Here is a 25,435-nt window from a genome sequence, read left to right on the forward strand (position 1 = left end):
CAACACTAAATCCCAATTTTATCACAATTCAAGGTTCATTTTTGACCTAGTTTTTTTACATTTCTAAATACTCTGTTTCTTGATTTTAAAAAAAAATGCCAAAGCCAATTTTAACCAAAAATCAAATCATTCTTTGTTCTGTATTCAGCTCATGCGGTGTTTCTGGAAACTAGTTTAGCTGCAGTATGCAAGTTAGCTTGAATTTTTCATCAGCAAAGGCTTCTCCCTAAGCACATTTAAGATGACTGTGGCCTGACTCTTCCTTCACACAGCATTGTTGAGTATGAAACTACTTGGAAAATCATTTCAGAGATGGCAGAGAAATCTCCCAGGTAAGTGCTAGTTTCTACGCAGGATCTGTAGAGTACGCCCAGAATCTATCAAGTTAAGGATTAAACTTAAATCTACTCAACAGCCACTTCCAGACCTGATTGGGCCTGACATTGTGCCAGCAGGCAAGGCAAAAGATGTAGGAGCCCTTCAGTGAAGTCTGCACCCCTATAACACAAGTTTCTAAGGCAATTTCCATTCAACTATTTTAAATGTGTTCAGCAAGTGTCAGAACATGCACTTAATGTGAAATAAATTTTAAGAATATCAGCTTGTGGTTTAGGATCTCCAGGGTACAAGAAGAAAAACTAACTGGGAAAGTGAAATAGAATAAAAATTACGAGAATCTTGAGTCCAATGAAATAACGTTAATATTCTTTAAAGAGGAACAGGTTAGGTGATTCTTACAACTGCTGTAAGGGAGCTAAGCAATTTCAATGTGATTAGGAAAATTCAGTGATAGTACCAGAATTTAAGGTCTTTAATAAAATACCAGTAGTATCTTCTTCAAAAGACCTCCACTGATTCTCAAATTAGGCTGCTACCTTCTTGTAAGAAAAATCGCTTTGTCTTCTCCACCTTGTCTATTCTACAGACTCTTACCTGTCAGCCCGAGCTGGTGGCTCCTGTGTCTCCTCAGTGTGATAACTGACTCTTCCACAGGTAGAGCTTCAAGTGTTTTTCCACCTTCTCTTTCACCAGCTGTTTCACCCAAGACCCTTAGGACCCTCTTTAAACAACATTCTTCCAGCGTTATCCTTGCTTTTTCTGCAATGTTTGATGTTGGTCATTATGACCCACTGCCAAAGCATTATTAGCACCAGGTTCCAGAGCATGGAGGCTGTATGTGGCTTACAGACTAACTGACCCCTTGTAACTCCCTTTCATCACTTATGTGAATCCTGTGTTCTCCAAAGCAGCTCTTCCCAACTTGCTGCACTTACCTATTCTCCCGACCTACTCACAACCCTCGTCACGTATTCTCAATCTAGACTGAGGTTGAGGTTGCACCCCCACCTTCCAAAACCTACTATTTCCTCTGGCATTAAATTCCTTGTTCTGAAGGTAACCCCCTCCCATCTAATGGAAAGCATTCCACTTCTAACTCTAAAATTAACCTTTTATTTACACCTGCTCCATCAATTATCTTCCTTAAAATTGCACTTACCTCCCCAACTTGGGGAGGTAGCAATTTTGGTTTGGTTCTCTGAATGTCTGAGTGTTTTCTCAAAATGTGGTCCTCAACTCCCCTGCCTCTCTTCCACTGAAAGAGCCTATGAAAAATGAAGATTTTCTAAGTCCAGTGTGGTATCCTGGATTTGATCCTGGAACAGATAAAGAACTTGAGTGGGAAATCTGATGACGTCTGGAGTTAATAGTAATGTGTCAACACTGACTTTAACAAATGTGCCATGTTAATAAGATGTTCGCATTAGGGGAAAACTGGCAATGGTATTCAGAAACTCTGAGTTATTTTGGCCACTTTTTGTAAATTTACTTTTATAAAATGGCCTCTTGGGCCCCAGAACTACTGAGTCTCAATGCCTGGGGCTGAGGCCTGGGAATCTAAATTTTTAAGAGGCAACCTAAATGATTCTTATACAGCCTCGAATTTTAAATCCTCCTCTTGTCAATTACCTTTAATTCCATGTCTGAACAGTTGCTTCTCCCTTGTTTCACCTACCTAACTTAACCTGAGTTAATCTGTTAAACCTTCTGAATTCTATGATGTAAGTACTATTATTATCTGTTTTTTCCCTGATGAAAAAGCTGAAATAGTAGGAGCTGAGGCGTCCAGGATCACACTGCTCAGAAAAGGTGGAGCTGGGACTTGAATTCCCAATCAGCCTGGCTCCCAAGTCTATGTTCGTAACCACTCTCCATCAACCCTATTTCTATCCACGGTGAGCTAAAAAGCTCTGTAGGTAAAGTGCTAAAAGCAGCATTATTGCCAATAATATTATCCTAGGCCTACCTATTTCTTTAACTTTCTAAGTCCAACAAACAGTCTTTCTGCTTCAGCATATGGACTTTGCCTCCCCTGCTTTTCCACTGGGGATGAATGAGCAATGAGAAAGCATGGGGAAGATGTGCTGACTCTAAAGTCCCGAACACGGAAGGGACAGTTGCTCTTCTCTTAGGATTCAGCTCAACTATTATATTTTCTAATCTGCCTCTCCCAACTGCCTTATGTACCAACTGAATGAAGTTGACAGCACCCACCCATGTCACCCACCTTGACATAGAATTCCATGCTCCCATATTGCTAATTCACCTCTTCCTGGATTTATGTTGCCTCCCCCAAACATTTTAATCTCCTAATTACTCACAAAGTTGTGTCTCCCACACACTTATGTCTGGGATCATTGATGGAGAATGTGGATATACCAGGCATTAAAATGAGGTGGCATTTGGTAGATTGGTGGCTAATCTTTATTTTGCCAAAGCAAATCAGCAGAAGGTGGTCTGACAGTACTCTCAGGCTCACTAAGCATCCTTCTAGATTTTAAGGGAGAAACCAACTTTCAATCAGTTTCTACGTTCTCATCTGGGCTCCCTGACTTTAGAGGTTGACAGCAAATTATGGATACAACTGCTGAATTAAAAAGTTGTAGAAGTTTCTGTCCTCCAGCCAGACACACAAAAGAGCACCATGTCTATTCAGATGATTTCAGTGTAAATGAAGGGCTCATAAAATAGAAGGCAATCTCAGGAAATAACTTTTTTTCATGTCTCTCTTTATTTCTTCAAGTGAATAATTAAGATTGGCAGGAGAAACCTAGGAAGTATTTTCGATTAAAACATGTCTTAATTAGTTCTGCTTCTGGTGATTAGAATTTGCTTAATTTTACTTGTTTATAAAATTTTTCTGCTTATATTTAAGTACATCTGAAAAATATGATTACAAAGTTAAAATCTACATCTCTCCCCAGATATTCTTAAAAAGCAGTGTATTTCTTCATAGAAACATGAAGAGAAAAAGACTTCCATGGCATCTTTTTATTTTCTTCACTATTGCTTTAATGCATTTTAAAATTAATCTATATTAATTGAGAATAAAGGAACAAAAACACTTTTTGTCATAACTAGTCTTTCTATTTGATTTTTAAAAAAGCTCAAACTGTTATTTTTTCCTTGCTACAAACAGAATACATACAAAAATTTTTGCAATAACAGTATCAACTAATTAAACATTTTGAGACTAACATAACCACATAGTCATTCTACTAACTCCGAGGAACAAAACAAAAAATTCCTAATCAAGATGCTCTGGGTTTTGTTGTTGTTGTTATTGTTAGTATTCAGATTTATAATTATCATCTGCCAGTAAAAATTTAAGTGTTCAAAGTTGATTATCTACAAATACATCACTGGCTCTGACATGTAAGTTCTGGAGTTAGCATGACAGTGACTACACTGCATGGGATGGGTACGATACATGTATAGAAATCATAAAGAGCATTGAATGCCTGGACTTGAACCGTTGACTTGGTATGTGCTTCATTTGGCTCACTAATAAATCCACCTGTACCAACCTCATATCAAAAGTCACTAAATAGTTCATCTATATCATATATACTCTGTAGATACACACCCATCTACGAAGCATATATACTATACATTCAGTTTTTACAAACATGAAGTCATATTGTTTTATGGTTTTGTTTTATTTTGTTTTGTTTTTGAGACAGGGTCTTGCTCTGTCTCCCAGGCTGGAGTGCAGTGGCATGATCATGGCTCACTGCAGCCTTGACCTCCCAGGGTCAAACAATCCTCTTATCTCAGCCTCCCAAGTAGTTTTGACTACAGGTGCACACCACCATGCCCAGCTAATTTTTTTTATTTTTAGTAGAGACAGGGTTTCGCTATGTTGCTTAGGCTATGAAGTCACATTGTTGTAAAATGATATACCACAGATGAACATTAATCTGGCTAAAATAAATATTGTAATTGTCATCAAGCTACTAGAAACTTTTGGGAGTTTTGAGTCAGGTGAGTTACTTCCCACCTGCCTACCCTCATGCTTCTGTAATGTCTTGGTAGTCTGTTCATACAAAACCATTTCCCCTTAATGCAGTTAAGATTTCTTTTCCAGGATGACTTGATTGGGTTTTGGAGAAAAAAGGGGTCATGCAGAAGAGGCAGGCATCTCTCAGCCACTTTCCCTCACACCTGCTAAGATGAGTGCTGTTTTCTGTCTCATTGGACACATTTGGGTTAGAAAGCAGTTATTCAAAGTTCTGTGTCTGCTACTCCCTTTGGTCTTTCTGTAGAGCACAAAAGTGAAAGAAGCTCCTTTGGCAAGAATAACCGTTTTATTAAAATGCAACTGCATGTCCTATCTCTAAGGTTTCCATTCTCTACTGGAAAGTGCAGGTCATGGATGCTGTTATTGAGGTTTGGTGTGTGACAAAACAAGACAAAACAGCCTAAAGAATGCTAACTTTGAAATAGTGCCGTGGGCATGTTATTTAAAGCTTGTACATGCATCAGTTACACCACACACCCAGGACCAGTTCACTGGCAATGATCACGTGAAAATATGACAAAAGTTTGCAAACACATACCAATAAGGCACCAAGAAAAAATATTTCCAGTTAATTTCAGTTAATTCCCAGTTAACTTCAAAATATGAGGTTGTGCCAGACTCAGGTTCAGCTGTTTACCACTTAAAAGCCAGACATGAGAAGTGAGGGTTGGTGGAAGGAAAAGCAGGTTTAATCAGAGCCAGCAAACCCCAAGGATGGCAAACTAGCTTTCTAAAATACCATCACAGATTTTTAAATATTACCATAGGGTTTTTAAAGAAAAACTTGCTATGGGAGACATGTGGGAGCCGTGTGGAGTGCAGCATCTGTGTCTTTGTTGCGATGGCTGTCGGGTAATCACCCAACTGGAGGCCTGGGTGGTGTTATCTTGACTTTGGCCTTAATGTGGTGGACTAATTGTGACTCCCCCTAAGCAGGAGAATTTCACAGGGACTCCATGCCTTACTTGTTCTAAGATTACCTTCTGACATTTCTTAAGCAAGAACATAATTAGATAAGCTTGGAGGGTACTCTAGAGAGGGAAGGAATAGAGGGGTGAGAGGGAGAAAAGGAAGAAAAATAAGAGGATGATTAAAAAGTATTTTTAGAACAGGTTCCCGATTACAATGGGTGAAATTAAAAAAAAAAAAAAGACTCCTGAAAATCTGGTCAACTGATTCACTGAGAGTTCCCATTACTTTCTTTAGATAACCTATTTGAATTCTCATCTCCTTGTCTACGAAGTGAGACATTGCTGAAAATCACGCTGTGAAAGTGACAGCCCTCAAGCTGTCCATATGAAACTCCACTATGTCTAAGTCTGTCCCCACTTTACAAAGCTAGCTGTAAAGCTGTTGCTGTACCACCCCATAACCTTTTATTTTACTATATATATATATATATATACACACATACACTATATATATACAATATATATATACACTATATATATAATATATACACTATATATATAATATATACACTATATATATTATATATATACACACTATATATATTATATATATACACACTATATATATTATATATATACACACTATATATATTATATATATACACTATATATAATATATATACACTATATATAATATATATACACTATATATAATATATATACACTATATATATAATATATATACACTATATATAATATATATACACTATATATATAATATATATACACTATATATAATATACACATACACTATATATATACACTATATATACACAATATATATACACAATATATATACTATATATACTATATATACATATATATACTATATATACACAATATATATACTATATATATACACAATATATATACTATATATATACACAATATATATACACTATATATACACAATATATATATACTATATATACACAATATATATACTATATATACACAATATATATACTATATATATATACACAATATATATACTATATATATACACAATATATATATACTATATATATACACAATATATATATAGTATATATATACACTATATATATAGTATATATATACACTATATATATAGTATATATATACACTATATATATATACTATATATATACACTATATATATACTATATATATACACTATATATATACTATATATATACACTATATATATACTATATATATACACTATATATATACTATATATATACACTATATATATACTATATATATACACTATATATATATACTATATATATACACTATATATATACTATATATATACACTATATATATACTATATATATACACTATATATATATACTATATATATACACTATATATATACTATATATATACACTATATATATATACTATATATATACACACTATATATATATACTATATATATACACACTATATATATATACTATATATATATACACTATATATATATACTATATATATATATAAATGTTAAGAGCTTTTGAGAGTCCTTATAACTATAGTACTAACTTTCTCCCTCAACCCCCACTGTTCCCCATAACAAATGTTCAAATTGCCTGTGGAAAGTATAGATTTATCTACTCAATATCCATGAAGTAAAAATTGACCTAGGCTTAAACATTACTTTTCCAATTTTGGTGTAAATTAAATCCAAATGCCTAGACTCCAGGTGCTTTTCCAGGTAGGTTTTCTCAAATGTTAATTGCAGTAGCAATTTTATCTTTCTAAATTTAGCACTCACTCAATCTTGGTCATTGGTATTTTGCTTGCTGATGCACTGCCACTCTTTTGTCCAGTAATGACCTCAAATCCTTCATGAATGAATGCTTAAACAAATTTTTTAAAAAATTCTAATAGCAAAGAAACCTCTGTTTGTGTCTATGTGTGTGTGTGTGTGTATCATTATACAGGCTTTCAAATATGAATGAAGGAATGGTTGAACAGTTTAGTAAAGCAAACCAAATTATCTAATAGCAAAGAAGTTCTCTCTGTGTGTGTGTGTGTGTATGTGTGTGTTCATCAAAACACAGGCTTTCTCAGAAGGAAAGAAACAGTGTAGTGCTAGAGGTAGCACTACACTACCTTTGAAGCATTAACATAAACACAGACCTTAAGTCTGATAAGAAACATTTACAATGTATTCTCTCTGAGGCCTGCTTATTGAGGCTTCCTCTGCCTAATAAAACCTTGGTCTCTGCAATCCCTTATTAGAACTCAGACATTCCTTACTACTAATAATACCTCTTTCAACAAATTGCCAATCAGAAAATTTTTAAATCTACCTAGGACCTAAAAGCACCCCCTCCCCCACCACTTTGACTCATCCCATTCTTCCAGATTGAATCAATGTTAATCTTACATGTATTGATGGATGTATTATGCCTCCCTTGAATGTATAAAAGCAAGCTATGGCCCGGCACAGTGGCTCACGCCTGTAATCCCAGCACTTTGGGAGGCCGAGGCAGGCGGATTATGAGGTCAGGAAATCGAGACCATCCTGGCTAACACGGTGAAACCCCCGTCTCTACTAAAAATACAAAAAATAGCCAGGTGTGGTGGCAGGCGCCTGTAGCCAGCTACTCAGGAGGATGAAGCAGGAGAATGGCGTGAACCCGGGAGGCGGAGCTTGCAGTGAACCGAGATGGCACAACTACACTCAAGCCTGGGTGACAGAGCGAGACTGTTTATCAGGCCTTCCTGAAGTTGTTTCATGGATGCATCCTTTAAGTCTGCAGAGGTTTCTGCTGCCTTTTGTTCGGCTATGCCCTGCCCCCATAGGTGGAGTCTACAGAGGCAGGCAGGCCTCCTTGAGCTGTGGTGGGCTACATGCAGTTCAAGCTCCCGGGCAGCTTTGTTTACCTACTCAAGCCTCAGCAATGGCAGGTGCCCCTCCCCCAGGCTCGCTGCCGCCTTGCAGTTGGATCTCAGACTGCTGTGCTAGCAATGAGAGAGGCTCTGTGGTGTGCATCCTTAACTTTGGCAAAATAAAGTTTCTTAATTGATTGAGACCTGTCTCAGATACTTTTTGGTTTACAAGTTGGTAACCATAGAGGATTCTGAGTGGAGGTGTCACTGACCTTTGACAAATCTATCAATGCTTGGTACCAGTTTGAGCTATCTTTATGGCGTAAACCAATAGGACAATTTCTGAGGCCTGGGAACTCCCCACTCCAGAGAATTTTTGATTTCCCAAAATTTGGTCAAGATCTGAAGTTTATTTTGCTGTACAGCTTCTTTCCTGGAGTTTTACTTGCTTCCAAAAAAGGAAGACAAGTTTTCTGCTTCTGTGACAAAAAAGTGGAGGCAACTCCTTCCTGGAATTTCAGCTCGCTTTCAACAAAGAAGGTGGGTTGTTTCTTCCTGCTTCTAGGAAAAGATTAACAACCAGCTGGCCTTAATTTCTCCTTACCATTAGAGTGCTCAGTAATCATATTGTTGGGTTTGTTTGTTGTCGTGGTCTTTCTCCCATCACATTTGACCAACTCTACCCAGTTTACTCAAATCATTCTTATTCTATGAAGCCAGCATCATTTTGGTAATAAAAATCTGCCAAAGACATACACACACACACACACATAAAATTCAATGTTCTGATTAACATAGATGCAAAAATCCTCAACAAAATACTAGCAAACAAAATCCAGCACCAAATTCAAAAGTTAATTCACCATGATTATGTAGGCTTTATATCTTGGATACAGGACTGGCTCAACATATGCAAATAAATAAACAGAATTTGCCACATAAACAGAATTAAAAACAAAAAAAATGATCGTTTTGATAGATGCAGCAAGAACTTTTGATAAATTTCAACATCCCTTATGATAAAAACCCTCAACAAACTAGGCGTCAAAGAAATATGACTCAAACTAATAAGAACTTTCTATGGCAAACCCACAACTAACATCGTACTGATGGGCAAAAGCTCAAATTATTTCTTTTGATAACTGGAACAAGAATTCATACTCTCACAACTTCTTTTTAACATAGTGCTAGAAGTCTAAGCTAGAGCAGTCATCAAGAGAAATAAATAAAAGGCATCCAAACTGAAAAAGGGGAAGTCAAATTATTTCTGTTTGCAGATGACTCTGTATTCTGGGTTCTCTATTCTGTTCCATTGGTCTTTGTGTCTTTTTAAAATTCCAGTGGCATACCGTTTTGTTAACTATAACCTTATAGTAAAGCTTGAAATCACGAAGTGTGCTGCCTTCTGCTTTCTTCTCTTCCTCAAGTTTGCCCTATTTGGAGTCTTTTGTGACCTCATACAAAGATTGTTTTTCTATATTTGTGAAAAATTCCATTGGAATTTTGGTAAAGATTAGATTCAATCTGTAGATCACTTTGGGTGGTATAGACATTTTAACACTAACAAGTTTTCAAATTTGTAAACATAAGATACACACCACTTATTTATGTTTTTCTTAAGATTTTTATCTATGTTTTATAGTTTTCAATGTACAAATCTTTCACCTCCTTGGATAAATTTATTCATATGTATTCTTTCTGATGCTGTTGTCTTTGGATTGTTTTCTTAATTTATTTTGGATAGTTTGTTATTTGTGTATAGAAAAACAAGTTATGTTTGTTAATCATGTTTACATTAATGTTTTATGTGATTATACTGTAAGTTTATTGAACTTATTTATTAGTCTTGTTTTTGGTGGAGTTGTAACATTTTTCTATGTTTATTATTATGACATCTGCAAACAGAGAAAATTTTACTTCTTCCTTTCCAGTTTTTTGCTGTTTAATTCTTTTTATTGCCTAATTGCTCTGGTCAGGAATTGACATACTAAGTTAAATAGAACGGTTGAGAGTGTGCATTCTTGACCAGTTCCAGCTCTTCACAGAAATTCTTTCACCTTATTCCCATTCAGTATGATGTTGGCTATGGTTTGCTATATGTGTCTTTTATTATTTGGAGATGTATTTCTTCTATGCTAATTTGTTAAGATTATTTTTAATCATGAAGGGGTATTAGATTTTATCAAATACTTTTTCTGCAGCTATTGGGATAATCATATGATTTTGTTTTTAATTTTGTTTATGTGGTGAATCACATTTATTGATTTGGATATGGTAAGCCATCTTGAATCCCTGAGATAAAACCCATTTGATTATAATATATCATATTTTTGCTGTGCTGTTGAATTTGGTTTGCTAATTTTGTTGAGGATCTTTGGATTTTTGTTCATCAAAGATACTGGTCTGTAGTTTTTGTTGTTGTGTTCTTGCCTGATGTTGACATTACAGCAATACTGGTTGCATAGAATGAGTTGAGGAAGAATCTCTCTTCCTCAATTTTCTGGAATAGTTCTGCAAAATAGTTTCAGCTCTTCTCTGTATATCTGGCAAAATTTATGAATCTGCCTGGTCTTGTTTTTTGTTGTTGGGAGATTTTTTTTCTACTGATTAAATTTCATTAAATGTTATTGGTCTGTTTAGGATTTGTTTCTTCCTGGTTTATTTTTGAGGTTGTATGCTTCCAGAATTTATTCACTGCCTTTAGGTTTCCTAGTTTGTGTGCTTAGAGATGCTCACAGTAGTCTTTAGTGATCTTGTGTATTTCTGTGGTATCAGGTGTATTGTCACCTTTATCTTTCCTGGTTGTGTTTATTTGAATTTTCTCTTTCTTGTTTAGTGTAGCTAGCAATCTATCAATTTTGTTTATCTTTTCAAGAAACAAACTTGTCATTTTGTTGATCCTTTTATCTTTTTTTGTTCTCAATCCCATTGGTTTTGCTCTGATCTTTGTTCTTTCTTTTTATCCGCTAGGTTTAGGCTTAGTTTTTTTTGTTTTTTAAATTTGTAGCAGTGCAACATTATCTTGTTAATTTGAGATATTTTTCTATTTTTTATGTAGGCATTTGACACTATAAACTTTTCTCCACTGTTTTTGCTGTATCCCAAAGGTTTTGGTATGTTGTGTCTCCATTTTCTTTGTTTGAAAATTGTTTTCAAAATTTATGCCTTGGTTTTGTCAGGTAACTAGAGGTTCTTTAGGAGCAGATTGTTCAGTTTCCATGTATTTGCATATGTTTGAAAGTTTCTCTTGGTATTGATTTTTAATATTATTCCACGGTGGTCCAAGAAACTTGATTTTTAAAAATTAATTTATTCAGATTTGCTTTATGTCCAAACATATGGTTTATTTTGGAGAATTTTTAACATGCAGATGAGGAAAGTGTGTATTCTACCATTGTGTAAAATGTTCTCTAAATGTCTGTTGGGTTCATTTGGTCTGAAGTCTAATTTAACTCTAATGTTTCTGTATTGATTTTTTTGCCTGTTTTTTGTTCTCAATCCCATTGGTTTTGCTCTGATCTTTGTTCTTTCTTTTCATCCGCTAGGTTTAGGCTTTGTTTGTTTTTGTTTTTTAAACTCATTGCAGTGCAACATTATGTTGTTAATTTGAGATATTCTGTTGTCAGTGTTGTCAGAAGGGCGTTAGTCTCTTATTGTATTACTGTCTATCTCTTTTCTATCAGCATTTGTTTAATAAATATGAATGTTTCAGTATTGGGTTCATATTTAGATAGTTATATCTTATTGTTGAATTGAGCCCTTTATCATTATATAATAATCTCCTTTGTCTTTTTTTACTGCTGTTGATTTAAAGTCTGTTTTATGTCATATAAGTATGGCTATTTCTGCTCATTTTGGTTTTCCATTTGTATGGTATATCTTTTCCCATCAGTTTTCTTTGAGGCTTGGTTGTCTTTACCCCTAAGATGCATCTCTTGTATGCAGCAAATGTTTGAATCTTACTTTTTCTATACAATTTGCCACTCTGTATATTTTAATTGGAACACTTAGGCCATTTACATTAAAAGGTAATATTGATATGTGAGATTCTATTGTTGTTGTAATGTTACCTGGTTGTTTTGTAGCAACAGTTGTAGAATTGCTTTATAGGATCTGTGAACTTTTTACTTACGTGTGCTTTTATGATGGCAAATTTTGTTCTTTCATATTTATCTTTAGAACTCTTTTTAGTATTTCTTGTAAGTCCAGTCTAATGGTGACAAATTCCCTTAGCATTTGCTTTTCTTAGCATTTCTCCTTCATTTATGAAGCTTAGTTTAGCAAAATGCAAAGGTTTTGGCTGGTAGCAGTTGTCATGCCATCAGCACATCACCCATCCCATGTGAAGGAAAATAAGACATGTTGCCTAACATGGCAATTTGGAAGTTAGTCATCATCTCAACGCAAGTAGATATGAGTAACTAAGATGCCTTGCACTTGTTCCTAACAGCAGATTTTTTTTTATACTTTAAGTTCTAGGGTACCATTTCACACCAGTTAGAATGGCGATCATTAAAAAGTCAGGAAACAACAGGTGCTAGAGAGGATGTGGAGAAATAGGAACACTTTTACGCTGTTGGTGGGACTGTAAACTAGTTCAACCATTGTGGAAGACAGTGTGGGGATTCCTCAAGGATCTAGAACTAGAAATACTATTTGACCTAGCCATCCCATTACTGGGTATATACCCAAAGGATTATGAATCATGCTCCTATAAAGACACATGCACACATATGTTTATTGCAGCACCTACCAGCAGATTTAATGTCATTGCAATGGAAGGTGCTGGCTCTCACCTGAATTGTCTGCTTCTACACTTGATGGTAGTCTGCTGAGAAGCCTGTTTCTTGCCAAGTGCTCTGTGGCTCTAAGAGCTGGAGATTCTTTGGTTTCAAACTTTCCTAAGTCCAGTGCTTCTGGTTGAGGGTGGCTGCTTTCAGTAGCGTGTAGGAACTACATTGCGTAGACAATCACCATTGTTTGTCCAATCACCATTTAGCCATCCAGTCAGCCTCCAGCCACTTATCTAACAAATACTAACTGAATATGGAATATGGAACTCTTTCTAAGACCTCAAAAAACTGCTGTTGACAAGGAAAGACAAAATCTCTATTTTTGCATAGCTGACTTTCAATTATTTAGAGCCACTATGGTTACATTTTTGAATGTCACAAAACAATTTATCAGAGTTACCCAGGTTAAAAACTAATTGAGATGGAGAAGAACTCTTTGAGGAGGTGGCATTTTAGCTGGGACAGAAGGTTGAGAATTCAGCTATGAGGAAAGTATGAGAGAGTATATTCCAGGTGACAGGGACCACAAGAACAAAGCCATAGGGTCAGAAGGAGCTTGATGTGTTTGAAAAACAAAATAAAGGCCATCGTGGCTGGGTTTCAGTCACATGAGATGAGGTAGAGGAGGAGATTGGGAACAAGTCTTTTAGGGCCAAACAGGCCTTGGTAAGGAATTTGGATTTTAGTCTCATTTGAATGAGAAGTCATCAGAGGATTTTAAGCAGGAAAGTGACTTAACGGAATGTGTATTTTAAAAAGATGATTCTGGATGCACTGTGGAGAATGGAAGACAGGAGGATGTGGATGAAAACTGAGGACGGTTTTAGTCTTTCAGGGCAAGGCAACAGTGGACTAAACGCTTGTAGTGGTGATAGAGATGGAGAGAGGTGGAATAATTTGAGACACACTACACTGTTTTTGTTTTCTTTTTTTTTTTTTTTCTATCATTTTTGCCCAAATCTGCCACTGCTGCAACTTTGGGATGGAAGTCTCTCAGTGTAGTTCTTCCTTCAGTAAATCCCCCACTGATATTTCCCAGGGCCACTCTGGAAGGAAGTTTTGGTCAGCCATGCTTTTGGTAACCAGACAGCATGCTTGGCGCTACAGCTTAGCCAGAGGTCTCTTTCTTATTACCTAAAACTATCCTTATTCTTTAGAAACTGCCACATCAGGAGAGCCACCTAAAGCCTTTCCCCAACTCTAATCAGACCCTGGCCATCTCCATCTCCTGGTTCTATTTTTGCTGCTTGGCCAAACTGTTGGGGAGTCCACCCCAGAGGCCTTACTGGCTGCAATTCCTAAGACAAGATAATGTCCCGTTTCCCAGTTCTAGAAAAATGTGTGGGATTGGTCCATAGTAGACTGATCTATTTAATATGCATGCTCCTGAAGCAGCCTCGAGGGTCACGGGATGGCAAAGTTGTCATCTTGACAACTGCTCAGCTGGTGTGTACAGGAAGGAGCTGGGCACCAGACCCATATTGTCTGAGACCAACAGGAGGACGATTCATCAAGGCAAATCGAGGTGCTGGCACCAGCAGAAGGGAGAATAGATGGCTGGAAGACAAACACAACATCTCTGAAGTAGCTTTCAAGCTGCGGCTCCTAAGCTCTCTCTTCCAGGAACCATTCTGAATCTAGACTGGTTGGAGAGCCTGGCTTGGTCACACAGTTGACTTTCTTGTCAAGGGGAAACGCAGACAAATGTTGTCAGTGACCAGGTCTAATCTTTCAGGGAAGTTTTGCAAGAGCCTAACCCATGGTCCACAGGTTTCTGTGCATGCACTGTGAACAAGCACCCGCTGGTAACGATTGCACCCAGAGTTGTTTCAAAAATTTCCAAGAGGAATCTCAGCCCTGGAAAACAAGAATGGGTTTGACCCAGAGTTGCCTGTGTTGGAGATAAACTTTGAAGAACTCCCCTTGTTAGCATACTAAAATCCCCACCCAGGGAGGGAGGAGCTCATTCACTTTTTTTTTTTTTTTTTTTTTTCCGAGATGGAGTCTCGCTCTGTAACACAGGCTGGAGTGCAATGGTGTGGTCTCGGCTCACTGCAACCTACGCCTCCCCGGTTCAAGCAATTCTCCTGCCTCAGCCTCCCAAGTAGCCAGGACTACAGGCACATGCCACCACACCCAGCTAATTTTTGTATTTTTAGTAAATACGGGGTTGCACTATGTTGGCCAGGCTGGTCTCTGTAATTCCTGCTCATGATCTGCCTGCCTCAGCCTCCCAAAGTGTTGAGATTACAGGCGTGAGCCACCACACCCAGCCCATTTACCATTTTTCATACATGCGAGGTATGTGGAACACGACCAGTGACGCCCTTTACTCCATCTCTACAATTAATGACTCAGCTCGCCAGCCCAGTAAAAGCCCAACTTTCACCTTTGTTCTGGGAGGCACTGCTTGAGAACTATCCATGTCCTCTTTACTTGCTGCATAAAATCCCCTTGTTGAACCCGCCTTGGCTGTGGTCATTGCATGTCACCCGCCAAGCCATTGAACCCACCTGCCATGTGGGTAACAAGATGAGGAAGAGAACTTTAAGTGATGTGTCTGATTGTGTGACTGATGATCTGAAGACCTGATATGAAGATATTTTTTCAACACATAATTGTAGGCGTCTACTCTGGGCCAGGAGCTGAGCAAGGTGCGTGAGGCCCAAAGGTCATTCACACCCACATGACCTTGGAAAGAGCCCGTGCTCGCCTCATGGACAGAGCACAGCACAGGCACAGCCGGGTGCTCAGTGGAAGTTGTGAGTAAATAAATGACAGCTTAGCACACGCGTTGGTCTGGAAGAGGCGGTGAAGTTAAGTGATGAATTGAAAAAGTGATTAATAGAAAGTGCTGCTCTCAGAGCCCTCGCAAATGCTCTTCTCACAGCCATGCCTCTGATCAGTCACTGTAGGCTCTTCCTGCCTACAGAAATGAAGCTTGGTTGCTTCACCTGGGAACACACCCCAGACGGAGGTCCCTCGTCATCGCTGGCATCATTCCCCCTGCCTGGCATAGCCTCCTGGCCTGTGGAAATCCTACTCACTTCTCAAGACTCAGCTGCAGGAAGGCTTGTTCCCTGGACCAAGTTCCACTGTGTTGCCTCCTGCCTGTGCACTTCTGTGTTCCTGCTGACACCCCCTGTCATTCTCCCTGCCACCTGCATTACGGAGGACCCAGTGCTCACCTGCCTCTCACCCAGGATCTCAAGCACTTGAGAGCAGAGGCTGGCCTCCTGCAGCCCTGGCCAAGACCCTCCCACCCAAGACACAGACGATGCTCTTACCAGGTCCCCGCTGGTCTTGATTGCTTTATTTTACTCTTGGAAACAGCTTCTTAATGTGTTGGACATAAGTAGCCAAGACACCAAGGGAGATCATGGTCTCTTGGCAGAAAGGCTTCCTTGTGCCATAGCTCTCTTAGGCATAGAAAGCTGTCTCATCAAACTCAGTGGCAAATCTTTTTGCAACTACCTGTTGCCAGCCTATTAATTCAGCAGCAACTCGCAATGGCCTGTAGGGTACTCGCTGGCTCTGTCTTGTTGCCACTCATGCTGAGAGCCCACCATGGGCACCAACATGACAGTTGTGGGCAAGACAGGACGGGAGACCAGAGTTGCCACTCTCCACAGACTCTGTTGGTCACTGTGTGGGATAGGGAGAGTGGAGAGGGAGGGTAAAGAGTGTGTATGGCTCTTCTTTCCCACTGCAGTGCTAGTATCTCTGTAATTTCTGCAGAGTTATTAGTTGATGTGACATTGCTACTTTGTGTTTCCTTTAAAATGCCCAAATTAGGGTCTGTTGATGCAATCTTTCAAATGAGATTATGCTGGATATATGGTAGCAGCAAATACTCAGGCTCTAATTTGAAAAGGCATCATTATGGGAAATATTGATGAGTGCTTGTTCTTAATCAGTATGGGCTGGGCTGAATGGCTCTGCAGAAAGCTTCCTGGATTTTAGAGTTAAGCTCCTGGTCTGTTGGGGAGAGAATAGGGCCAAGGAGAGGCTAAAGAAGAGTACAGCTATGCTTCAGTGATTCACTTCACTGTTATTTGGTTCATTAAGGTTTTACTGGGGAAATGCTTATCATTGAGGCTTCTGGGGAAAAAAAACATTCAGGTGATTGATGAAATTTCAAAAAGTAAAAGAAGAATAAGATGAAGACAATGACACCAGGTTTTGCATCCTTGCTTGCAGGAGGTCTAAGGTTTCAACTCACACACTGGATCTTACTGATTGAAAGCAGCAAATATGCCATGATTGACTAGTGATGTCTGCCATGGGTGTGGAATAGACAAATGAAGACAAAAATTCAAATACCTCACTGAGCAGCAAACAGTCTTAATCCATCAGGAAAGCCTATGAAAAAAGAAAAACAATCTTCATTTACACATTTTTTCTCTGTAACAAAGTATGTTTTATGTTGAAGAGCGGTACATAATTTCTACTGGGGTTGATCAGATGAAAAGAGAGAGAAATCTGAAGCTGGTGGTAGCCGTCTTGCACCAAGAGAAGAGAAGCTATCTGAAAATGAAGACCAAGCTATTCTTTTAGTCAAGGAGAGCTACCCTATGGCTTTGGTTACATGAGCCCATTTTTCCCTCTGTTTACTTATGCCAATATGAATTGGGTTTATGTTATTTGCTACCCAAAGCACCCTAATAGATTTATTAAAAGAGCCAAGAGGGGAATATCTTATAGGAATATCACTTAATTTCTTTTGGCTTTCAGTGGTCTTACCTGTCAGTGGAAAATAATAAACTTATCTGTATTTGTTTAATAGGATTGCAGTAGAAACCAGCCAAGACAAAAGATGCCAGAGTTCTTGGAAAAATGTATGTGAAATTTCAAAAATTAAATTCTAGGGGGATGTGTGTGTGTGTGTAATGGTTTGTGTGTATTATAAGGAAGAGGACAACGTGATGTGTATTTCAGATAATGAGGGAGATAATCCACTACATTCTGTTTTTGATTCTGGAAACACTAATCCATAAAAACATGCTGTTCTCTATGTTATTCCTGCCACATCCACCAAAGCCAGCAAATTCTTTCCTTTGTAGAATCTGCTTTTCCAATGAGGTTTCCTGTATGATTGAACACTTTGATTATATATGTATTTTTGATTATGTATTTTCTTACAGCATCCTGAAACTTTATCTGCACTTAGTAATTTATTCATGTTGCCTGCAATGCCCCCCTATGTAGCACTTTGAGATGATTCTCTGTGGACCTGGCCTTCCCATTGATTTTGAGTCGCTTATTGAGGACCTAAGTAGCTCTCTGTGACTCCAGAATATTCTAAGAGAGCTGCTGGAACAGCAGTGCTGGAAGTCTTCATCTGCACTCTTCAGGGTTATGAATGCCAGGTTCTTCTCACCATCCCTGCTGTGGTCCAGCATTCAGCTCCTGTGAGGTGTTTGTCTTCCACGGTTCAGGCATCCTTCAAAGCCACTCACACAACCGAGATTGTGTCCCATGGGCAGGGAGGAGCATCCTCTGTTTCTGTCCCAACACTCAAGGTCTTTTCTGGTTTGAGACTCAAAGATCAAGTCTACAGGTTCCAAATACAAAAGGACATCTAATCACTTAGGAAGCCAACAACCATGGTGATTTTTTTTTCTGGTTTTCACTTGAATCTTATTTTTGAGATATGGATCCTTTGAAAGACTTTGAAAGATCTTCCAAGAAGACAATCCAAATATCTATTAAAGTCAATCCGTTCTTCTGTCATCCAAACAGAGGGTGGTATACCCCTTCCCAGGTGCATGGAAATTCCAGTATCTCCACGGACTCCAGGAGGAATTTCAGTTCTCATAGTTACTGAGAACTGGCTGGCTCTTTTGGCCTATATCATTTTCTTTTGCATCATGCTATTGTTAGTAGTTTCATTTTTCCACACCAAATTGCCTTGCTTAACATCAGCCTGATTCTTTTGGGTAGTGGTAGCTGCCCAGAACATGACTGCCTCACAGCTGTGCATGGTAGACTTTCCTGGAAGTTCAGCATAATCCAAGTGTGAGGTTTGGCATTTCTGCCCTTAAGGTTTTCCCGGCCATCTCTTCTCTCTCCCTCCTCCCAAGTCCACCTTCTTTTATTTTTTAAATTTTGTTCACATAGTAGCCTCGCTAATCACATTCTGTGCTCAAAGTGCTTTGCCTTTGAGCATCCTTCATATGCTTATCAGGTGGTGCTTCTAAATCAAAAAGAGTTCTCTAGAATTCTCTCCCCAAGGGGCATTGTATATCAGCTTTATCAGCTCTTGGAATAAATTGTTTCATTTTCACCATTATTCTTAGCATGAATTTGCAAAAATTTAATGGATAACAAATGAGAAAGCATCAGGGAAATGTCCTGACCCTTATTATGTCTGGCAAATGTTAGCTACTATTACTGGCATTATCATTATACAGAGTAGATGTTTTGTATACATTGAATCATTGAATAAGTAAACGACTGAATGAATGAATGAACTGACCATGGTCCTGGGGGTAACCTAAAGTCTAGGAGTGTTTTAGGTAGATCACCATAGCCTCTCTCATTTCTCCTTAGTTGCTCTGGCTTTTCTCACTGAGGTTGCAAAGAGACTTTCATTACCTTAGTGACATAGGGGACATATGTTTCATTAGTATCATTTTGAAGATGAGAATCAAGGCCTAGAAATACGACTTTTACAAAGGCACGTAGCTGGTAAGATTCTAGGCAAGCTGAGAAATACACACAATGTGGGCTTTGGCGTAAACTTGCCTGGGTTCAAATGCCAAGTGTACCACTTAATCACTTCTGGCCTTCAGCAAATTCTCAGACTCCCCTTAGCCTCAACAACCTTGCTGGCAAAGTGATGGTTATAACAGTACTTACCTCTTACAGGTGCTGGACAATTAAACAAGAGTGTCCATGTGCAGTACATGGCATGCCCTCTGCCCAGATACCAAGCACACCAAGATGGGGCCAGCTCCTAGTCAAGGACTTTTTTCCCACATTTTCCCTTCACTTCCCTTCACCTGTTACTACAAAGAGTGGATCCATCCTGTATCATCACAGGGAATGTTCCCCCTCTCTTTAGGGACTAGCCCAGATGTTCTATACATCTTAGGTCTGTCTGACATTGCCGTCACTTACAATTATCCTGCAAATCCAGCTTTCAAGCTCTGGCAGTGTTATGGGATATCCCCCCAAAATTCATACGTTGAAATCCTAACCCTCAGGACCTCAGAATGTGACTGTATTGGGAGACAGGGTCTTTAAAGAGGTAAACTGAAATGAGGTTACTAGGATGGACCCTAATCCATTATGACTGCTGTCTTTACAGGAAGAGAAGATTTGGACATGACACACACAGGGGGAAGCCCACAAGGAGAAGATGGCTGTCTGCAATTCAGAAGAGCAGCCTCAGAAGAAACAAACCTGCCAACATCTTTATCTGCGACTTCCAGCCTCCAAAACTGTGAGAAAATTAATGTGTTGTTTAAGCATCCAGAATGTGAGACTTTGTTATAGCAGTCCTAGCAAATTAATACAAGCAGCAAACAACCAGATGTCCCGCTTGAAAACCTCATCCAAGAAATAGAAAAATAAATGTTGTGGGAATGATGTTTGATGGCGGGGTTTTATTCTGCAGTTGCCTACAGGAATGACAACAGAAAACTGTAAGACGGTGTATTTCAAAATGAGCTCTGCAGAAAATCAGTATGAAAGGCTCTGAAAAAATTGAAATAATAAATTTTCAAGAACACCGAGTTTGGGAAAATTTATGTACTCTAATGCCCTCCTACCCACCCTTTAAAAACTGTAATGCTTATTTAGAGATTTGAGAAGTGCCAGAGAAAAGCCAGCATTCTGTTATTACAAAGGGAGATGAGCAGTCTTTAGCCTCCACAGTCTTTAGCCTGCAGCTGAACTGGGGTTCAATGAAGCCCACGTTCTGACATCTTTACTTGGCAGTCCCTCGTTTCTGACATTGGTTCCTCCCGGTGGGTTATTGGTCTTGCTGACTTCAAGAATGAAGCTGCAGACCCTTGCAGTGAGTGTTACAGTTCTTAAAGATGGTGTGTCCAGAGTTTGTTCCTTCAGATGTTCAGATGTATCTGGAGTTTCTTTCTTCTGGTGGGTCCGTGGTCTCGCTGACTTCAGGAGTGAAGCTGCAGACGTTCGCAGTGAGTGTTACAGCTCTTAAACGTTGCAGTCTGGAGTTGTTTGTTCCTCCCGGTGGGTTTGTGGTCTCACTGACTTCAGGAATGAAGCCGCGTACCCTCGCAGTGAGTGTTATAGCTCATAAAGCTAGTGCGAACCCAAAGAGTGAGCAGCAGCAAGATTTATTGTGAAGACTAAAAGAACAAAGCTTCCACAGCGTGGAAGGGGACCCCAGCACGTTGCCTCTGCAGCCTTGGGTGCCCAGTGTTTATTCCCTTACTTGGCCCCACCCACATCCTGCTGATTGGTCCATTTTACAGAGTGCTGATTGGTCCATTTTACAGAGTGCTGATTGGTGTGTTTTTACAGATTGCTGATTGGTGTGTTTATAATCCTTTAGCTAGACACAGCACTGATTGGTGCATTTACAATCCTTTAGCTAGACACAAAAGTTCTCCAAGTCCTCACCCACCCAGAAGATCAGCTGGCTTTACCTCTCACCTCCAGTATGCAAAGAGCCAGCAGGGAAGAGATTGAGTTTAGATGAGAAAAGAAGCAGGTTGTGCTTGGGCAGCCAGCAGGGCCCTATAAATCTGCATGAAAATGCTGCTCAGAACAGAGAGGGCACATTTCAGTAATTAGCACATACTTTAACACCAGCTCATATCTGTCACAGAGAGGAAATTGTAACTTCTCTGTACTGGGCCGTTGTTCAAAGCTGTTGTCAGGGTTAACGAAGTACCTGCTTGATTATTGGTAGCTGGAAATTGAGGTTGTGCTCACATGTCCATAGGTCTTGCATTCCTCAGAGCTCAGAGACCCCCGTGCTCACATGAGAAAGGGCACAGCATGTTAGGAGAGGGGAGCAAAGAGGGAGGCTGGGAGAGGAGGCTGAGGCCAGATGCTGCAAAGACATGGATTAAATCTCAGGAGGCTGGACTTGCTCTGGCAGGGAGTGGGGAGATGATGAAGGACACTGAGGTGTGAGGGTGGCCTTTGGTTTTAATCAAAAAGAAGCCCATGCTGGCATCTAACTGAGATAATAGCACCAAGGGAAGGAATGGGAAGCCGGGGAGCTAGAAAGCAGGTATAGTAGGAGAAAGTTCTGACCCAAAGGCTTTGGGCAGATTTGAGGAATGTGAAGAAATTTGGGGATGAACAGGTTCTTTGTGGTTTGATGGGACAGACGGGAGGATGCATTGTCTGTCACTTAATCAGGGAGTCAAAGGGGATCAGGGTTTGGACCAAGAGAGGTTCTGTATTAAATATCAAGTGTTTATAAATCAGGGTGAGAGTCCCTCTTGCTGAATCTGCCTCTTTTATCTTGGCTGTTCCACAACATAGATTCCATTGTGCAAATGATCATACAGACATTGTGTGATATTCTAAGCCAAAAAGTGAGTCTGGCAGTTCCAGCCCATGAGTATCTTTTGGCAAAGTTCTAGTGTGAGAAGGAGTTCCTGTGCAGCACTGTCTGTCTGACTCAGCTCTGCAGGAAAGGCTGGAACCGCAGAGCCCATGAGGGTACACTGCTCACAGGCAGGGCTCACACACGCTCTGCCCCCAGCTCCCACGCCTGAGCAGGTCACACCAACTTTGAGGCACTACCCTGACCCTAACATGTTTTAAAATGTGAATCATGCTTCAAGTGACTCTTTTGAGATTGGCAGAGATGGAAAGAGTCTAAGTTTTAAACTTAGTTTAAAATAGTTTTAATTGTAGAGATGACAATTGACACAGATATGTCAGAAAAACATGTTGGAATGTCTCGACTGGCAGTGGTAATTCTGTGAGCTCAGTTCACATTGCTCTGGCCTCTGACTTGTAGCATTTAGGAACCTGTGAAACATACAAATCTATGCACATGAAAAATCCAGGCACTAAGAACTCAGCCTTGATTAGCCGTTAAGTGTGCTCTCTGTAGAAGGGGAAAATAACATTGTAAGGAATATGTTTAATCTTTGTAACCAAATCCATGGTTTTTAACATGGAATATGGAAATTGGTGCCACTAATTATAGTCATTTTTATCAGTTCATTGAAGTTGGCTCAGCAGGCTCTGTTTCTCCCACTCTTCTCTGGCACCACATTTAATTGTTCTGTGTAGTGTAAGGTCTGTAGAATGAAACAGCACTCCTTTTCAAATAGTGTCTAATGTGAGCCTCAGTGATCCAGACCGGACTCTGCAATGCCCAGCAGCCTGGGTGAGAAGTTTGAAGAGTTTGTGAGAACAACGATGTCTTGAATGGGCCATGAGGAACACCGCAACTCTGCTTTTAGATGGATTTCCACTTTTCTTTTCTGCAAGCGTTTTGGAGAGGTAGCATGATGCACTTCTCTGAACAAAATGTTTTCATAAGTTATGTTAATGGAGAAATTTCTTTTGGGGCTTAAGTTTCTACTTACCTTTGTAACATATTTTTTTCAAAAAACAACAACAAAAAAACCTCATTATCTTCCTCTCTCACAATCGTAGCAGTAGAAAGGAGATAAGGCAAGTCCCACATGGACCAGTGGCTGGGTGTGCTGCCAGGATAGCTAAGGCGCCCCTTTTACAAATAGTCTTTAACATGCAGTCCCACCCACAATCTCGGTGCTGGGTAATAAGAATAATTGTATTCATTACACAGTTGAATACAGGAACCTATTTCTGAAATGATTATTCTTGTCTAGAATTACACAGAATTCCACCGAGTGGCATATTCAAGAGAATTTTTATTAGGGGAATTCCAAGGAGCTGCTTAGTGGCAGAAAGAATTTATATTTAATTTGATTTCTCAGAACCAAGGTATTGTGGAGAAAGGCATCAGATGACCACGGAGTGCTGGTTAAGGGAGGGAAGCCTCACTAAGCAGGGTTCATGCGTTCAAGCCCCGCAGCCAACAAGCATTCATTGAGACTGTCATTCGGGAGTGGGCACCAAGATGCCTCGGGATCCCAGTGAATTCATACTTCCTGCCTCTTATATCCTTGCATTTGGTTACAGAGGTGGCACATGCTTTATTACTGAGCCTGGTTGAAAATCACCTCTGGTCAGACCTTCACAGTTCACCTACGTGGGCCCAGGACTTGGGTGCAGAGAAGAATGAAGGGTTTTGTAAAAGCTTTTACCAGTGTGGAGAATTCTCCTTTTCTCGTTTTGCTCTTGCATAAACAAAGATCTTTAAAACAGTTTACATCAATAAAAAGTTCTATGAGACTACCGTGAGCACCTTTGCAGAAAAACAACTTAGCAGTAAATTCTGATGCTTGTCTGTAGTGTGTTAATGGTGGTCCCTGAAACATGTCCACGTCCTAGTCTGTGGGTGTGATCTTATTTGGAAAAAAAAGTCTTTGCAGATGTAACTGAGTTAAGGGTCTCAGGAGAAGCAGATAATCTTGGATTAACTTATAGGCCCTAAATCCAGTGATAAGAGACACACAGAGAAGAGACACAGAGAGAAGAGGTGAGGGCCATTGAAGGTGGAGGCAGAGACTAGAGAGAGGCTGCCCCAAGCCAAGGAGCACCTGGAGCCACCAGAATCTGAAAGAAGAAGGAAGAGTTATTTTCTAGAGCCTTGGGAGGGAGCATGGCCCTGCCAACTTCTCAATTTCAGCTTCTGGTGTCCAGAGCTGTGACAGAATGCATTTCTGTTATTGAAGCCACCAAGTGTGTAAGAATCTGTTACTGCAGCCTCAGGACACTATCGCATGATCTCATCTTTAGGCATGGGGTAAGCTTCTCTTCTTCGTTCTCTTGGGCTTTAGTACACCACAGATGTGAACACCACATCTTATACTTTCTCATTATCCAACAACAGTCTCCAAGGCTGGGATGGTTGAGTCTGCAAATCACATTTGAGAGTGAGAGGATGTCAGAGCTGGAAGGGGTCTCAGTCTCCTCTTAAAGAGAAGATGTTGGGCAAGATACTCCCTTGGACCTGAATTCTAGACCTGTCCTTTCATTCATGGGCTAAGTGCTTTTTCAAGAAGGTGGTAGATGTTTTTTTCCAGGTTGTGCTAGCTTGGTCTAGAAAGCTCCCAGGATCTGGTTCTAGTTGTGTCCCTCTGTAACTTCACCTTCCACCCCCACCTCCTGGCTCTCCAGCCACAGGAACTTTTCTGAACATGTTCTGATCCTGCCATTCATATGCTTTTCTCCGCACCAGGCTGAGAGAGGGACAAAGCATCCTTTAAACCCAGATCCCTGTCCACAGGCCTTTCCCTGATCCTCCAGGTGGGGTCGCACTTCCCCCTGCTCCCTCTGTGCATTGTATGCAGTGTGTGGATTCTGACCACACTGCAGGGCTACTCACAAGGCCCAGCAGACCTGCAAGGGTCTGTCCCCAACCTTCCTCCTAGAGTGACCTCTCA

General features: G+C 39.7%; 1 long non-coding RNA gene across 2 annotated transcripts in view; it reads left to right on the top strand.

Annotated features, from left to right (window-relative positions):
• The first annotated feature begins 154 nt into the window (after positions 1 to 154).
• LOC109024150 (uncharacterized) overlaps positions 155 to 25,435 on the top strand; it is a 35,813-nt gene continuing 10,532 nt past the window's right edge. The window contains exons 1-3 of one of the 2 annotated variants that reach the window (XR_010131940.1): positions 155 to 332; positions 17,737 to 17,788; positions 20,263 to 20,397. This is a non-coding gene — a long non-coding RNA (uncharacterized lncRNA). Of the gene's footprint in view, positions 333 to 13,989; positions 14,069 to 17,736; positions 17,789 to 20,262; positions 20,621 to 25,435 lie in introns of those variants that run through there. The other variant, XR_002003593.3, reaches the window with a different exon arrangement.

Source organism: Gorilla gorilla, chromosome 20 (genome assembly GCF_029281585.2).
Source record: "Gorilla gorilla gorilla isolate KB3781 chromosome 20, NHGRI_mGorGor1-v2.1_pri, whole genome shotgun sequence".
NCBI lineage: Eukaryota > Metazoa > Chordata > Mammalia > Primates > Hominidae > Gorilla > Gorilla gorilla.